General features: G+C 44.6%; 1 pseudogene; it reads right to left on the reverse strand.

Annotated features, from left to right (window-relative positions):
* Positions 1 to 6,773: 6,773 nt before the first annotated feature.
* LOC129682105 (60S ribosomal protein L7a-like) lies at positions 6,774 to 7,553 on the reverse strand (annotated as a pseudogene).
* Positions 7,554 to 13,000: the final 5,447 nt, after the last annotated feature.

Consider the following 13,000-nt stretch of genomic DNA (forward strand, 5'->3'; position numbering starts at 1 on the left):
ATATATATATATATATATATATATATATACACACACACACAAATATATATATTTATATATACATATATACAAATATATATAAATTTATATATATACATATATGTATATCTATATTTGTAATTGCTCTTAAGTGCAATTGGTTGAAATTGTTCTGTATGCATAAATGTGTCTCTGTGTGCCTGTGTGTGTTCGCATGTGCACATGCATTCGGTGTATGTGTGTACGTGTGTATGTGTGTGCATACATGTGTGCAAGGTAAAAAATGTGACAGGTAGAAGCAGTTGTTTTTTTCAGACCTTAAAGTATTATTTCTTTCACCTATACCCTCTTTCCTGCTAAGTCTTCTAAGGCCTCAGGACAGGGTTTATGTTTGTAGTATTTTCATGTTTGGACACATCTGCTTAGAAAGTAACCGAGGTGCTGTCTTTGGTGTGGGAGCATGTGGTTTAAGCAGCAATGGTTTCGAGCCGTCGGAGGATGTGCTGCTAGGAATAGAGGAGGAGGGTGGAATGGAAGGCTGCACTCCTCTGTTATTTTAGAGTCCAAGCACCCTTTCTCCAGCCCTTACTTGGTTGAGAAGATTGCGGGGGGAGTGACAGCCTCACTCTTGCTGGACACCTCACCGGTGTAAGAGAAATGGAAAGAAATGCCCGCAGCACATATGATTTAATAAGTCGGAAGGCAGCGTGGCCAAGCGCCCTAACGCATCCGATGAAAGACGCAGGGCGCTGCGACAGCATCAGAAATGGTGTCTGGGAGGGTGTGGTCTGGGAAACCGGAAGTCAGGTCTTCTTCCTGCTGGGTTAATGCCTGGATAACGCTGTGCTTTTCTCGGAAACGGTATCTCTACTGTCACCTCCTCAGGCATAGGAGAACTGCGCTCTGGCTGATTTTGTTTATGGATCTGCCCCCTGCACAGGAGCTATTCGAATCGCTAAGGAGCACAAGCAGCCCACAGGGTGCAGACTGTTTCGTTCTCTGAGTTATTTGAAAACAGGGTTCAGCCCAGCTGTGGTCTTTTGATAATTGTTCAGTGAGGGTTTTTTTTTTTTAATTGTTTGTTTGTTTTTTTGTTTTTGGCTTCAAAAATGCCTATAAAGTATTAGACACAAAAAGAGAGCTGATGTTTTAGGAATGGGAAAGTTACTGGATGAAGTTGGCTAAGTTTTGCCATGTGAAAGTCTTCAGAAGCTCAGTTATCAAAGCAGACACCTGTCGAATTGCTAGATCAATATTGTGATGCAGCTGGTTGGTAGCTAACGAGAGATACCTTATTCTCCTTGAGGATGCGTGGTTTGCAGTATTTCCCGATCTAGCATCAGGAAGTAGGCATTTCTGGGGCCTTACCAAGTCGGTAGTTGTGGCTCACGCTTTCCCAACCCGGTGAGTCTCTGGTGTCCTGTGACAACAGTGCTGCTCTGGGCCTCTACAGTGACAGCAACACGAACTGCTCCACAAAGGGCGTTTTCAACACAAAAGATCTAAATAGAGCAACGGCCTCTACCATGTAGAAAACTCGGGCTATAGTGTTGATCCGGCTCCGGCTGCAGCCTGGGTTGTCCTGGATCCTTCTGGATGGAAACAGAGGGACCTGGAGATCAAAGGTTCTGTTTCTCTCAGGAATGGCTAGCATGCTGGGGCGAGGCCGGGGTGAGGCAGGGCTCCCCGTCTCACCCGGGGAGGTGGAAGTGAGCTTTCCACTGGGTGTTACATTTCACAGGCAGTCAGCACGGAGCTTGCAGGCTCCAATGGTGACCGAGGCAGCTGTGGCAGCCTGGCCAGAAGCCAAACCCTGGAGGTTCAATGGGGCATTTTCAGGAAGGAGGGGAGCCCTTCCTTTCCCAAATAAATGATGAATCTCAGACAGTGGAGGCCAAAAGCTGTTGGCAGCATGCAGCACGTTTATTTTACGTAAAACCAGGGACTTTTACAACTTGGGCAGTGGGAGGGGTTCTGAGGGTGAATGAGTTTGCTGGAGCTAGAGGTGCCAGGGATACTGGATTTACATGCCGTAACACAGTCCTAACATAAGAGGGGGAAGTAGTACTTAGTTATCCTATGGGTGGGGAAGAACCCAGGTTTGGTTAAAGGTCTTTGGTTGAGAGGCAGGTGCTTGCTGAACGGGTTTCTTACCTTGACAGGGTTGGGCTTGTAATCTCCCTGAGGGCTATGTAAAGCCCCTTAGAGAATCCGGGGTTCCCCAGGTTAGGCAAAGAGGGAACCCATCTGAGAAAGGGGGTCCAGCATATTACACCGAGCTCAGAGCTACACAGAAATGCTTGACTTCAACCTTAATAGAGGGGTCCTACACTGTAGAACGGCCCTGCCCTGAGCAATTTGAGCATGCGCCACTGGCAGCCTCGCTGTTCCTCTAGGGGAGGTAACCTGGCTAGGAGAGTTAAGCTTTACCCAAGCTGCTAGTGAGCAGAGGGGAGGAAAAGATTACACCCGTGTTAAGTGCATTTCCATGTTCCTGACACTGGGTGGAGGGACATCAGAGTAATAACTAGTTCCCAGTATGTGGTTATAAGATCATTCTAAGTTTGTGAAGTTACAAAATTGCATTTGTATCTAACGTGTGGCCCATGGGCTATAACACAAAATTGCAAACTTAAAATTACCTCAATTATGGCAGAGAAACACTTAAAGAAATGCTCAACATCCTTAGTCATCAGGGAGATGCAAATCAAAACGACCCTGAAATTTCACCTTACACCCATCAGAATGGCTAAGATCAAAAACTCAAGTGACAACACATGCTGGAGAGGATGTGGAGAAAGGGGAACCCTCCTACATTGCTGGTGGGAATGCAAACTTGTACAACCACTTTGGAAATCAATCTGGTACTTTCTCAGACAAATAGGAATAGCGCTTCCTCAAGACCCAGCTATACCACTCCTAGGCATATATCCAAAAGACACTCAAGTACACAACAAGGACATTTGCTCAACCATGTTTATAGCAGCTTTATTCATAATAGCCAGAAGCTGGAAACAATCCAGATGTCCCTCAGTTGAGGAATGGATACAGAAATTGTGGTACATTTACACAATGGAATATTACTCAACAATTAAAAACGAGGAAATCATGAAATTTGCAGGCAAATGGTGGGACCTAGAATCAATCATCCTGCGTGAGGTATCCCAGAAGTAGAAAGACACACATGGTATATACTCACTCATATAGACCTATAAGATAGGATAAATATACTGAATTCTATACACCTAAAGAAAATAAACAAGAAAGAGGACTCGGGGTAAGATGACCAATCCTCATTTAGAAAGACAAATGGGATGGACATTGGATGTAGGAGAAAACAACTAGCAGGACAGGAGCCTACAGCACAGGGCCTCTGAAAGACTCTACATATCACTGTATCAAAGCGGATATTAAGACTCATAACCAAACCTTCGACAGAGTGCAGGGAATCATATGAAAGAAGGGGGAATTAGTAAGACCTGGAGAGGACAGGAGCTCCATAAGGACGATATATATCAGGGCACAAGGGTCTTTCATGAGACTGTTTCTCCAACCAAGGACCATGTATGGATATAACCTAGAACCCCTGCTCGGATATAGTCCATGGTAGCTCAGTGTCCAAATTGGTTCTCTAATAAGGGAAACAGGGACTATTCCTGACATGAACTCAATGGTGAGCTCTTTGACACCCCCCCCCCCCAAGGAAGGAACAGCCTTGCTAGGCCACAGAAGAGGACATTGCAGCCAGTCCTGAAGAGACCTGATAAGCTGGGGTCAGATGAAAGGGGAGGAGGTCCTCCCCTATTAGTGGACTTGGAAAGGGGCAGGGAGAAGATGAAGGAGGGAGGGTGGGATTGGGAGGGGGCTATGGTTGGGAAACAAAGTAAATAACCTGTGATTAATATAAAAAATAAATAAATTAAAACATAAAATAAAATAAAAAGAAAAAATTACCTCAATTATTGATGACTGTGGTGGTTTGAATAGGAATGGCCCCACAGGCTCAGTGTTTGAAGGCTTAGCCGGTAGGAGTGGCACTACTGGAGGTGTGGCCTTGTTGGAGTAAGTGTGTCATTGAGGGTGGGCTTCAGGGTTTTATATGCTGCAGCTACGCCCAGTGTAGCTCAGTCTTTTCCCTGCTGTCTGTGGATGAAGATGTAGAACTCTCAGCTCCTTCTCCAGTACCATGTCTGCCTGTAAGCTGCCATGAATCCTGCCATGAGGCTGATGGGCTGAACTTCTGCAATTATGAGCCAGCCTCAGTTAAATGTTCTCTTTTGTAAGAGTTGCCGGGGTCATGGGGTCTCTTCACAGCAATGGAAACCCCAAGGAAGACAACGAGGAATGTCAACAAGTATTGTTTGCTTAGTTAGTTGCCTCACCAAGTCCTTAGCAACTACTTGAGTAATGTTCACCCCATTAAAAAAAAAAAAGGTTGGAAAATTAAGTCACTTGCTGGAGGGCACATATGTGGCTGGCTAGTGGCAAATTCAGAAATTGAAGCCCGTTTTGAGTTAAACCTCTAGCTCTCTGCAAAGCTAATTCTGTTAATATTTTATGGGAACAGTATAAATTGTACAAGCCACTCAACCAGGGAAGCTTGTGTGGCAATGGGATTCCAGAAAGCAAGGCTGTGGACCCAGCTAACTGCTCTCACTGCACGAGGCCAGGCTAACCGGAAGTAGGTTTTGATGGCTAAATGATTAACTTTAGGATGGAAACCATGCTTGGTTCTTTAGGTTAAGAAAACCGAAATCAGTCACAATTAAGCCTGGACTTTGTATTTAACAATGCAGCCATTGTCGTTACAGTCTTCCTAGAATGACTTAAAAAGATTAAGAAACGAAGGTTGGGACCATTTCTTGGAGAGTTAGGGCTGGCCTTACAAATTTTACTAAGCCTTTTCTGGTTAAAGTGATTTCATGGTTAAACTGATTCAATTCTAGCTGAGAACTTCAGTGTTTGGACTTACTGAGCAAGGCATCCTGCCTTATTGCAGTTAATAAATAAGGAATATTTGAAAGACTGTCTTTAATATTAAACCTCAAACAAAACTACCTACAACTGTATTGACAGAAAAAAAGTTCCTCCTTCAGATGAGCAAATATTCAGCTTGTCAGGAGATGCTCTTAATGAATTCCGCTTTAACCCGGGTCCAAGTGGTTCTGGATAGGAAGGTAGACTGAGTTGGAGTCAGTGGTCTTAGCCTTTCGAAAGTTCTGTGGAACAGGACCACATCGATCCTTTAAGCATCGCTGATCAGTTGGGATTAGTCTTTTAAAGTGAATTGACATAGGGCTGGAGAGATGGCTCAGTGGTTAAGAGCACTGGCTGCTCTTCCAGAATGCTGGGTTTGATTCCCAGCACCGACCTGGTGGATCATGACCCTAGAAACTCCAGCTGGATGGGATCTGCTGCCCTCCTCTTCTGGCCTCTGTGGACGCCAGGCACACACATGGTGTTCATATGTACATGCAGGCAAAACACCCAGACACAAATAATAATGAAAAATTAAAGTGAATTTTCTGTCTTCCAGATAGAGTCATTCAGGTGAGCCTATACTCATTTCACGGCACAGGTGGGTCAACCCTGTTTTTGTTTTTTATTTTTTTTACCTTGTTTGACCAGTAGGTGGCACTATCTGTCTGGGCTGCTACCTTGAAGCTGCCTCTTGTGAATCTGGACAGCAAGTCAGGTGTTTGCTATATTCTTTATTCTGGCCTGTCTAGTCCGATTTGTAAGCATAGCCAGCTGACAGCTAAAGCGTCCCCCCCCCCGAGCCCGGGGATTGCATTTGGTGGTCTCTGAGAGTTCTGAGGCTGAATGACAGATTCTACCCGATTTGGGTAGATTTAGCCCAGCTTTCACTAGCCCAGAGAGGTTCTGACCAGTGGAGTACTGCCAGAATGATTGTGGTTAATATCCTGTAAAAATTATAGACTCTTCATACCAAGCATAAAATTAAACAGGCACGTAAAAATTTTTTTAAAGCTTAATTTACGGCTACAAAACTTTTAAATGAGATTCAAGCAAACAGGAAATTGTGGAGTAAGTTGTGCTGTGCTTGAAAAGACAGGTTTCTTTGCAGCTAATGATCAATATTATGTGGATCATGAAGAGCTTTGTCTTCACTAAGAGAGAATTCTGACCTGACATTGATTCGGGTTTTACTGTTTGAGCTTTTATTTGTGGTGTTTTTCACATGTAAGTAACTCACCAGTGCTTTGAGCGGTAGCACTGCGTTTTTTTCCGGAGTCTTTGTTTTTATGAGCTGTGTTTTAGTCCCACTGTCACCTGGTGCAGTTTGGGAGTTCACTGACTGTAGCTGAATGCCATGTGTTATAAACACCCTTTTTCCTTTCCTTTTATTTTTAAAGTGTATGTAGCTTTGAGACCTTCGGCTAACAAATGAGTAATTAATTTTCTGTTTGTGTGTGATGTGTGTGTTCTGGTGCTTTCAGAACTTTCTTTTTTTTTTTTTCTTTCAGAACTTTCAAGGGCTGGTTCTCACCTCAGTCCTCTGCTCTGAGTCAGGACCTTGTTGCTTTTTGCTGAGCTTCTGGTGTGTTCTCTGTCTCTAGCTTCCTGCCTCACTGCGGGAGTGTGGGCATTACAACAGTGTGAGATAGAATGCCATGTTTTTTACATGAGTTCTGGGTGTAGAACTGAGGTTCGTAGGCTATGCAGCAAGCTCTTTCACCTAACCACTGTTCAGCCTCCTCTCCTGGAAAGTTTTTTTTTTTTTTTTAAATTTTGTAATTATATTTCTATACAGAAAACTTAGCAGTGTACATTTAACACAGTTTAGGGCCCAGTTCTTTAGCCTTGGCCTTTTCCAGCTTGGCAACTTGAGCCACAGATCTAGGAGCCAGGACATGGCCTCCCCAGTGGCGGTGGAGCTCATGGTGTCTGTCGTTGTAGTTGGTCCTTACAGCTTCCAGCAGCTTGGCCAGAGCACTCTTGTCTTTCGAGTTAACCTGTGTGAAGGCGACAGTGGTGCCAGTCTTCCTGTGGACCAGCAGCCCCAGCCTGGCCTTTCCTTTGATGATACAATAGGGAACCCCCATCTTTCGACACAGGGCAGGTAGGAAAACCACCAGCTCAATGGGGTCTACAGCATGGGCCTTCACCACCAGCTGAGCCTTCTTGTTCTCCACCACGGTGGTGATTGTACTGACCCCTGCTGGAAGGACAGGTGCTCTCTTGGTGGGGACGTCTTTCCCAGCAGCTTTCTTCTCAGTGTGGCCAGCGGCCTCTGCTTCTTCTCCTGCTTTGTCTTTGGCCTGTACTTGGTAGCTCTTTGCAGGTCCAGGGCCTGGGTGAGCTGGTTAATGGCAGGAGCCGCTTATAGAGGATGACTCTTCGCCCCTGCAGCCTAATGTAGCGGGGTCATTTGATGAAGCGTGTGAGATTTCTTTTGGGCTGGCTATCCTGCCCAATGCCAAAGTTCTTGGGCCTTTTATCCAAGAAAGGACTGACCATCTTTTGGACCTCCTGTTTCTTCAAGATGGTGAGACGGGGGGGGGGGGGGGCAGCTCCACCTTCTTCCCCTTGGCCTTCTTTCCTTTGGACATCTTGCTGGGCTAGAGGATGGGGAAAGAAAAGGGAATTGTCCCCTGAAGGTTTTAAAAGTGGCACTGGCCATCGTTTCCTATATCATAATGAGGAGGGTCTACTTTGTGGGGTATATCTGTGCTTTTGTGGTCCAGGACATACAGGGATGGATTCTGTAGGTTGGTGTCTAGGAGACGGAGTTGCCTAGGAGACACAGAAGGGTCATAAGTCAGCCCTCTCAGCTGAAAGGCCTGCTCCGGGCTTTCTACTGGCGTCACACGTTCATGGAGAATAGCAGAGATGTAACAGCAAAAGGGAAACCAAAAGGGTAAGTGGCTTCAGTGCTTAAGGGAAAGCCTTCCTAGAGTGTCACTCTGTGCCTAGTTTCTTCACATTGCTTTGTTAATAGGAATATATAACTTCCAGAATTTAGCCAATGGCTCCAGGAGTGGCATGGACAATTTGGTGAATTAGAGTTATCTTTGGATTCATTGATGTTGCTGATTTGCGGTTTATTTTTAACAGCTCTGTTTGTTTTCTCTGTCCACACTGTTTTATTAGGTATTTCATCCTCTTCCTAATTGAAGCCGAACATCCCAACCAAATGTTGGATATGGATCTTAGTAGCCTGTGAGAGTTCCGTGTTTTCTTGATTGACAGTGACAGGGACCTATATGACTCATTTTCTATGGATCTGGAATATTCTAACAACCCTTTAAGGGCATGTGCTGGCTAGTTTTGTCAACTTGACACAAGTCAGTCATCAGAGAGGTAGCTTCATTATGAAAATGGCTCCATAAGATCTGGCTGTAGGCAAACTTGTAGAGTGCTTTTTACAGGTTGGTGTGGTTGCTGTAGGAGGGTTCATGGCATTGTTGGTGGGGCCGTGCCTGAGCTGATGGGCCTGGGTTCTGTAAGACAGCAGGCTGAGCAAGCCATGAGGAGTAAGCCAGTGGGCAGCACCCCTGCATGGACTCTGCATCAGCTCCTGCCTCCAGGTTTGCCCTGCTTGACTGAGTTCCTGCTCTGCTTTGGATGATGAACTGTTATATGGAGCAGTGAGTGACATAAACTGATTCCTCCCCGAGTTGCTTTTGGTCATAGTGTTTTATCACAGCCACAGTAACTAAGACACATTGGTACCAAGGACTCTCAGGTATTGCTATGAAAGGCCTGACCATGTTTTGGGAAGATTTTGGAAGGTCTTTGGAATTTAGGCTAGAAAAGCCATTGACTGTTCAGAGCTTGGTGGGCTTTTCTGTGGGAGCTTGGAGGATTGGCATGTTGAGACAATGCAGATGATGGAGGCCTGGTTTGTGAAGCTCCATAAGGAAATTTGTGAGCTGGTTAAAGACTCTCTAAAGGCTGTTTGCTATTTTGAGTTGAGAGTCTGTGTTTCTGGTTGAACTAGGGCCAAAGAATCAACTGTGATTAACAAGAGACTAGATCAGGAAGCTCTGCACTAAGCCTTTGCTTTACTGGGACAACTGGTATTGTCAATTTACTAGTTGGCTGGAAGCAGTGGTGAGTACGAAGAGACCAACATTAGTGAGGTGGAGATTTCTAGGAAGTGTGTCCTCTCAGAGTCAGTACCACAGTCAGCCACAGAGGCAGCCACAGTTGTACCCCACGCCAGTGGCTGCTCTTGGTAATGTGTGAGAGTCACCAGGCAGTGCTGATTTTGAAAGGATGAAGACATCGTGAAAAACAGCTGAAGCTTGCCACCGTGAGAGGCTAGGAAAGACCATTGGTGAAGGTGCAGCCTCAGCAGAAGTTGAAGGACTGCAGGGCTCCTGGAGAGAGGCTGAGGCTTGGCACCGTGAGGAGAACCCAGAAGAGGCTACTGGTGAAAGCACAGCCCAGTGCAGCTGAGGACCCCAGTATTTTGGAGATGCCAGTACCACGGGACAGCCACCAGGAACAGCAGCAGCACTGACAGAGCCTCTGTGAGTCTAGACAACAAGCTTGTGTGCTGCTGAGGGCAGAGCCAGAGAACTGACTCAAGCCTTGAAGGAGTACAGAAGATGGCGAGTGAATCCCAGATTTTGATCACTGAGGTATTCACACTGTTGGAGTTTGGTTCTGCTTTGATCTGATTGTGACTGTGCCGTGGTACTTCCCTCTTGAAATAAGGAAGTACCTAGCCTATTTTTGATCTTACAAGAGCCCATATTTGAGAGACTGAATATTTTTATCTGAATGTATTTTATTATTTTTTCCTTTTTAAAATTTTTATTAATTATAGTTTATTCACTTTGTATCCCAGCTGTAGCTCCCTCCCTCATCCCGTCCCAATCCCACTCTCCCTCCCTCTTCTTCTTCTAGGCTGCTTCCCCAGTCCAATGATAAGTAGGTCCTTCTCCCCTTCCATCTGACCCTAGTCTATCAGGTCTCATCAGGATTGGCTTCTTTGTCTTCCTCTGTGGCCTGGTAAGGCTGCACCCCCCCTCAGGGGGAGGTGATCACAGAGCTAGCCCATGAGTTCATGTCCTAGACAGTCCCTGTTCCTATTATTGGGGAACCCTCTTGGACACTGAGCTGCCATGGGCTACTTCTGTGCAGGGATTCTAAGTTGTCTCCATGCATGATCCTTGTTTGGAGTATCAGTCTCAGAGAAGACCCCTGTGTCCACATTTTTTGGTTCTGTTGCCCTCCTTGTGGAGTTCCTGTTCCCTCCAGGTCTTCCTACATCCCCCTTCTTTCATAAGATTCCCTGCATTCTGCAAAAAGTTTGGCTATGAATCTCAGCACATGTTTTGATACTCTGCTGGGTAGAGTTTTTCATAGGCCCTCTGTGATAGTCTCCTGTCCTGTTCCCTGTTTTCTCCCTCTTCTGATATCTATTTAGTTTGCCTTTCTGAGTGAAAGTAGAGCATCTTACCAGGGTCCTTCTTCTTGCTTAGCTTCCTTAGGTGTACAGATTTTAGTATGATTATCCTACATTATATGTCTAATCTCCACTTATAAGTGAGTATACACCATGTGTGTTTTTCTGCTTCTGGGATACCTCACTCAGGATGATCATTTCTAGACCCCACCATTTACCTGCAAATTTCATGATTTCTTTGTTTTTAATTGCTGAGTAGTATTCCATTGTGTAAATGTACCACAATTTCTGTATCCATTCCTCAACTGAGGGACATCTGTGTTGTTTCCATCTTCTGGCTATTACAGATAAAGCTGCTATGAACATGGTGGAGCAAAATGTCCTTGTAGTATACTTGAGTGTCTTTTGGATATATGCCTAGGAGTGGTATAGCTGGATCTTGAGGTAGCACTATTTGTAATTGTCTGAGAAAGTTGCCAGATTGATTTCCAAAGTGGTTGTACAAGTCTACATTCCCATCAGCAATGGAGGAGATTCCCCTTCTCCACATCCTCTCCAGCATGTGTTGTCACTTGAGTTTTTGATCTTAGCCATTCTGATGGGTGTAAGGTGAAATCTCAGGAACTTTTTGATTTGCATTTCCCTGATGACTAAGAATGTTGAGCATTTCTTTAAGTGTTTCTCTGCCATTAGATGTTCCTCTATTGAGAATTCTCTGTTTAGCTCTGTACCCTATTTTTTAACTGGGTTACTTGATTTGTTGCTGTTTAACTTCTTAAGTTCTTTATATATTCTGGATATTAGCCCTCTGTCAGATATAGGGTTGGTGAAGGTTCTTTTCCAATCCATAGGCTGTTGTTTTGTTCTGTTGACAGTGTCCTTTGCTTTACAGAAGCTTTTCAGTTTCATGAGGTCCCATTTATTGATTGTTGCTCTTAGAGCCTTCTGCTGTTGGTATTCTGTTTAGGAAGTTGTCTCCTGTGCTAATGAGTTCAAGGCTCTTCCCCACATTTTCTTCTAACAGGTTTAGTGTGTCTGCTTTTTTTTTTTTTTATTGAGGTCTTTGATCCACTTGGATTTTAGTTTTGTGCAGGGTGATAAGTATGGGTCTATTTGCATTTTTCTATATGTAGACATCCAGTTAGACCAGTACCATTTGTTGAAGATGCTATCTTTTTTTCCATTGTATGGTTTTGGCTCTTTGTCAAAAATCAGATGTCCATAAGTGTGTGGGTTTATATCTGGGTCTTCTTTTCGATTCTATTGACCCTCCGGTCTGTTTCTATGCCAGTACCATGCAGTTTCCATTACTGTTGCTCTATTGTACAGCTTGAGATCAGGGATGGAGATACAAAAGACTTGAGTTTTTGAAAGAGATTTTAGGTTTTAAAAGAGGCTTCAGCTTTTTAAAGAGACTGAATTTTAAAGTGCTTGAATTTTTAAAGACTGTGGGATATTTTACATTTGTAAAATATTTTATATTTTGATGCTCATGTTGATGTGTGTTCTTGGGGATGAACAAGAAAGGAAAGGTTGTGGCTTAACAGTGATGTATTTGTGTGTTAAGCTGACAAGGGGTCAATTATGCTGGATAGTTTTATGTCAACTTGACTCAAGCTAGAGTTATCTGAAAGGAGGAAACTTTACTTGAGAAAATGTCTCCATAACATCAGGCTGTAAGGCATTATCTCAATTAGTGATTGATGAGGAGAGCCCAACCTACTCTGGGTGGTACCATCCCTGGGCTGGCGGTCCTGAGTTCTATAAGTGAGCAGGTGAGCAAGCCATGAGGAGCAAGCCAGTAAGCAGCACCCCTCCATGGCTTCTGCATCAACTCCTGCCCTGCTTGAGTTTCTGTCCCAGACCTCTTTCTTCAGTGATAAACAATGATGTGAAAGTGTAATCCAAATAAATGCTTTCCTCCCCAGCTTGCTTTTGGTCATGGTTTTTCATGACCAAATGCCCCAATAGAAACGTAAATAAGACAGGGCATCATCTCAGCATGGAGACCAGGCTCGTTGCTATTGAGAGAGTCCCTCTCTTCATGTTCTTAGACTGCTCTTTGTTCATAGGCTCCTCTAAGCTGAACTTCCTCTACCTGAGCTTATCAGGACCAAGTTACAGGGAATAGAATCTGTTCTAGAAAGGGATTAGGTGGCTGGCCCCAGAGCTTTTAGAAGAACTCAAGAGAAAATAAAATAAGGCAGCCTTTAGGACAAAGCGCAAAGCTTGCTGCCCCAACCACTTCTGGGCTGCAGAAGGGGCCATTGCCCCAGCCAGAGCTGCTTCTGTGGTTTGTAGTCCCAACCCTGGCCACCAGCCCTGCTGTTCCTCTGTGTCAGCACCAGGCGAATCTTAGCCTGTCTCTCTCAAACCTTAAAGTGCATGCAGGCAGGACTTGAGTCACACCAAGAGCCTGTATCTGCAAGAAACCTGGGGGACAGTAACGTTTAGCTTTTTGGCTCACTCAAATTTGTTTCCTAGATTACTGAAAACCTATTAATCAGACTTACTGGACATGATACATAGTAAGCCAATAGCCAGAACACACATACACACAGATACACACACACACACACACACACACACACACACACACACACACGTGCATGTAGCCTGCTTTTTGGTCTACACTACCAT

This window comes from Psammomys obesus, unplaced genomic scaffold, assembly GCF_907164565.1.
Source record: "Psammomys obesus unplaced genomic scaffold, mPsaObe1.curated_primary_1811, whole genome shotgun sequence".
NCBI classification, from domain to species: domain Eukaryota; kingdom Metazoa; phylum Chordata; class Mammalia; order Rodentia; family Muridae; genus Psammomys; species Psammomys obesus.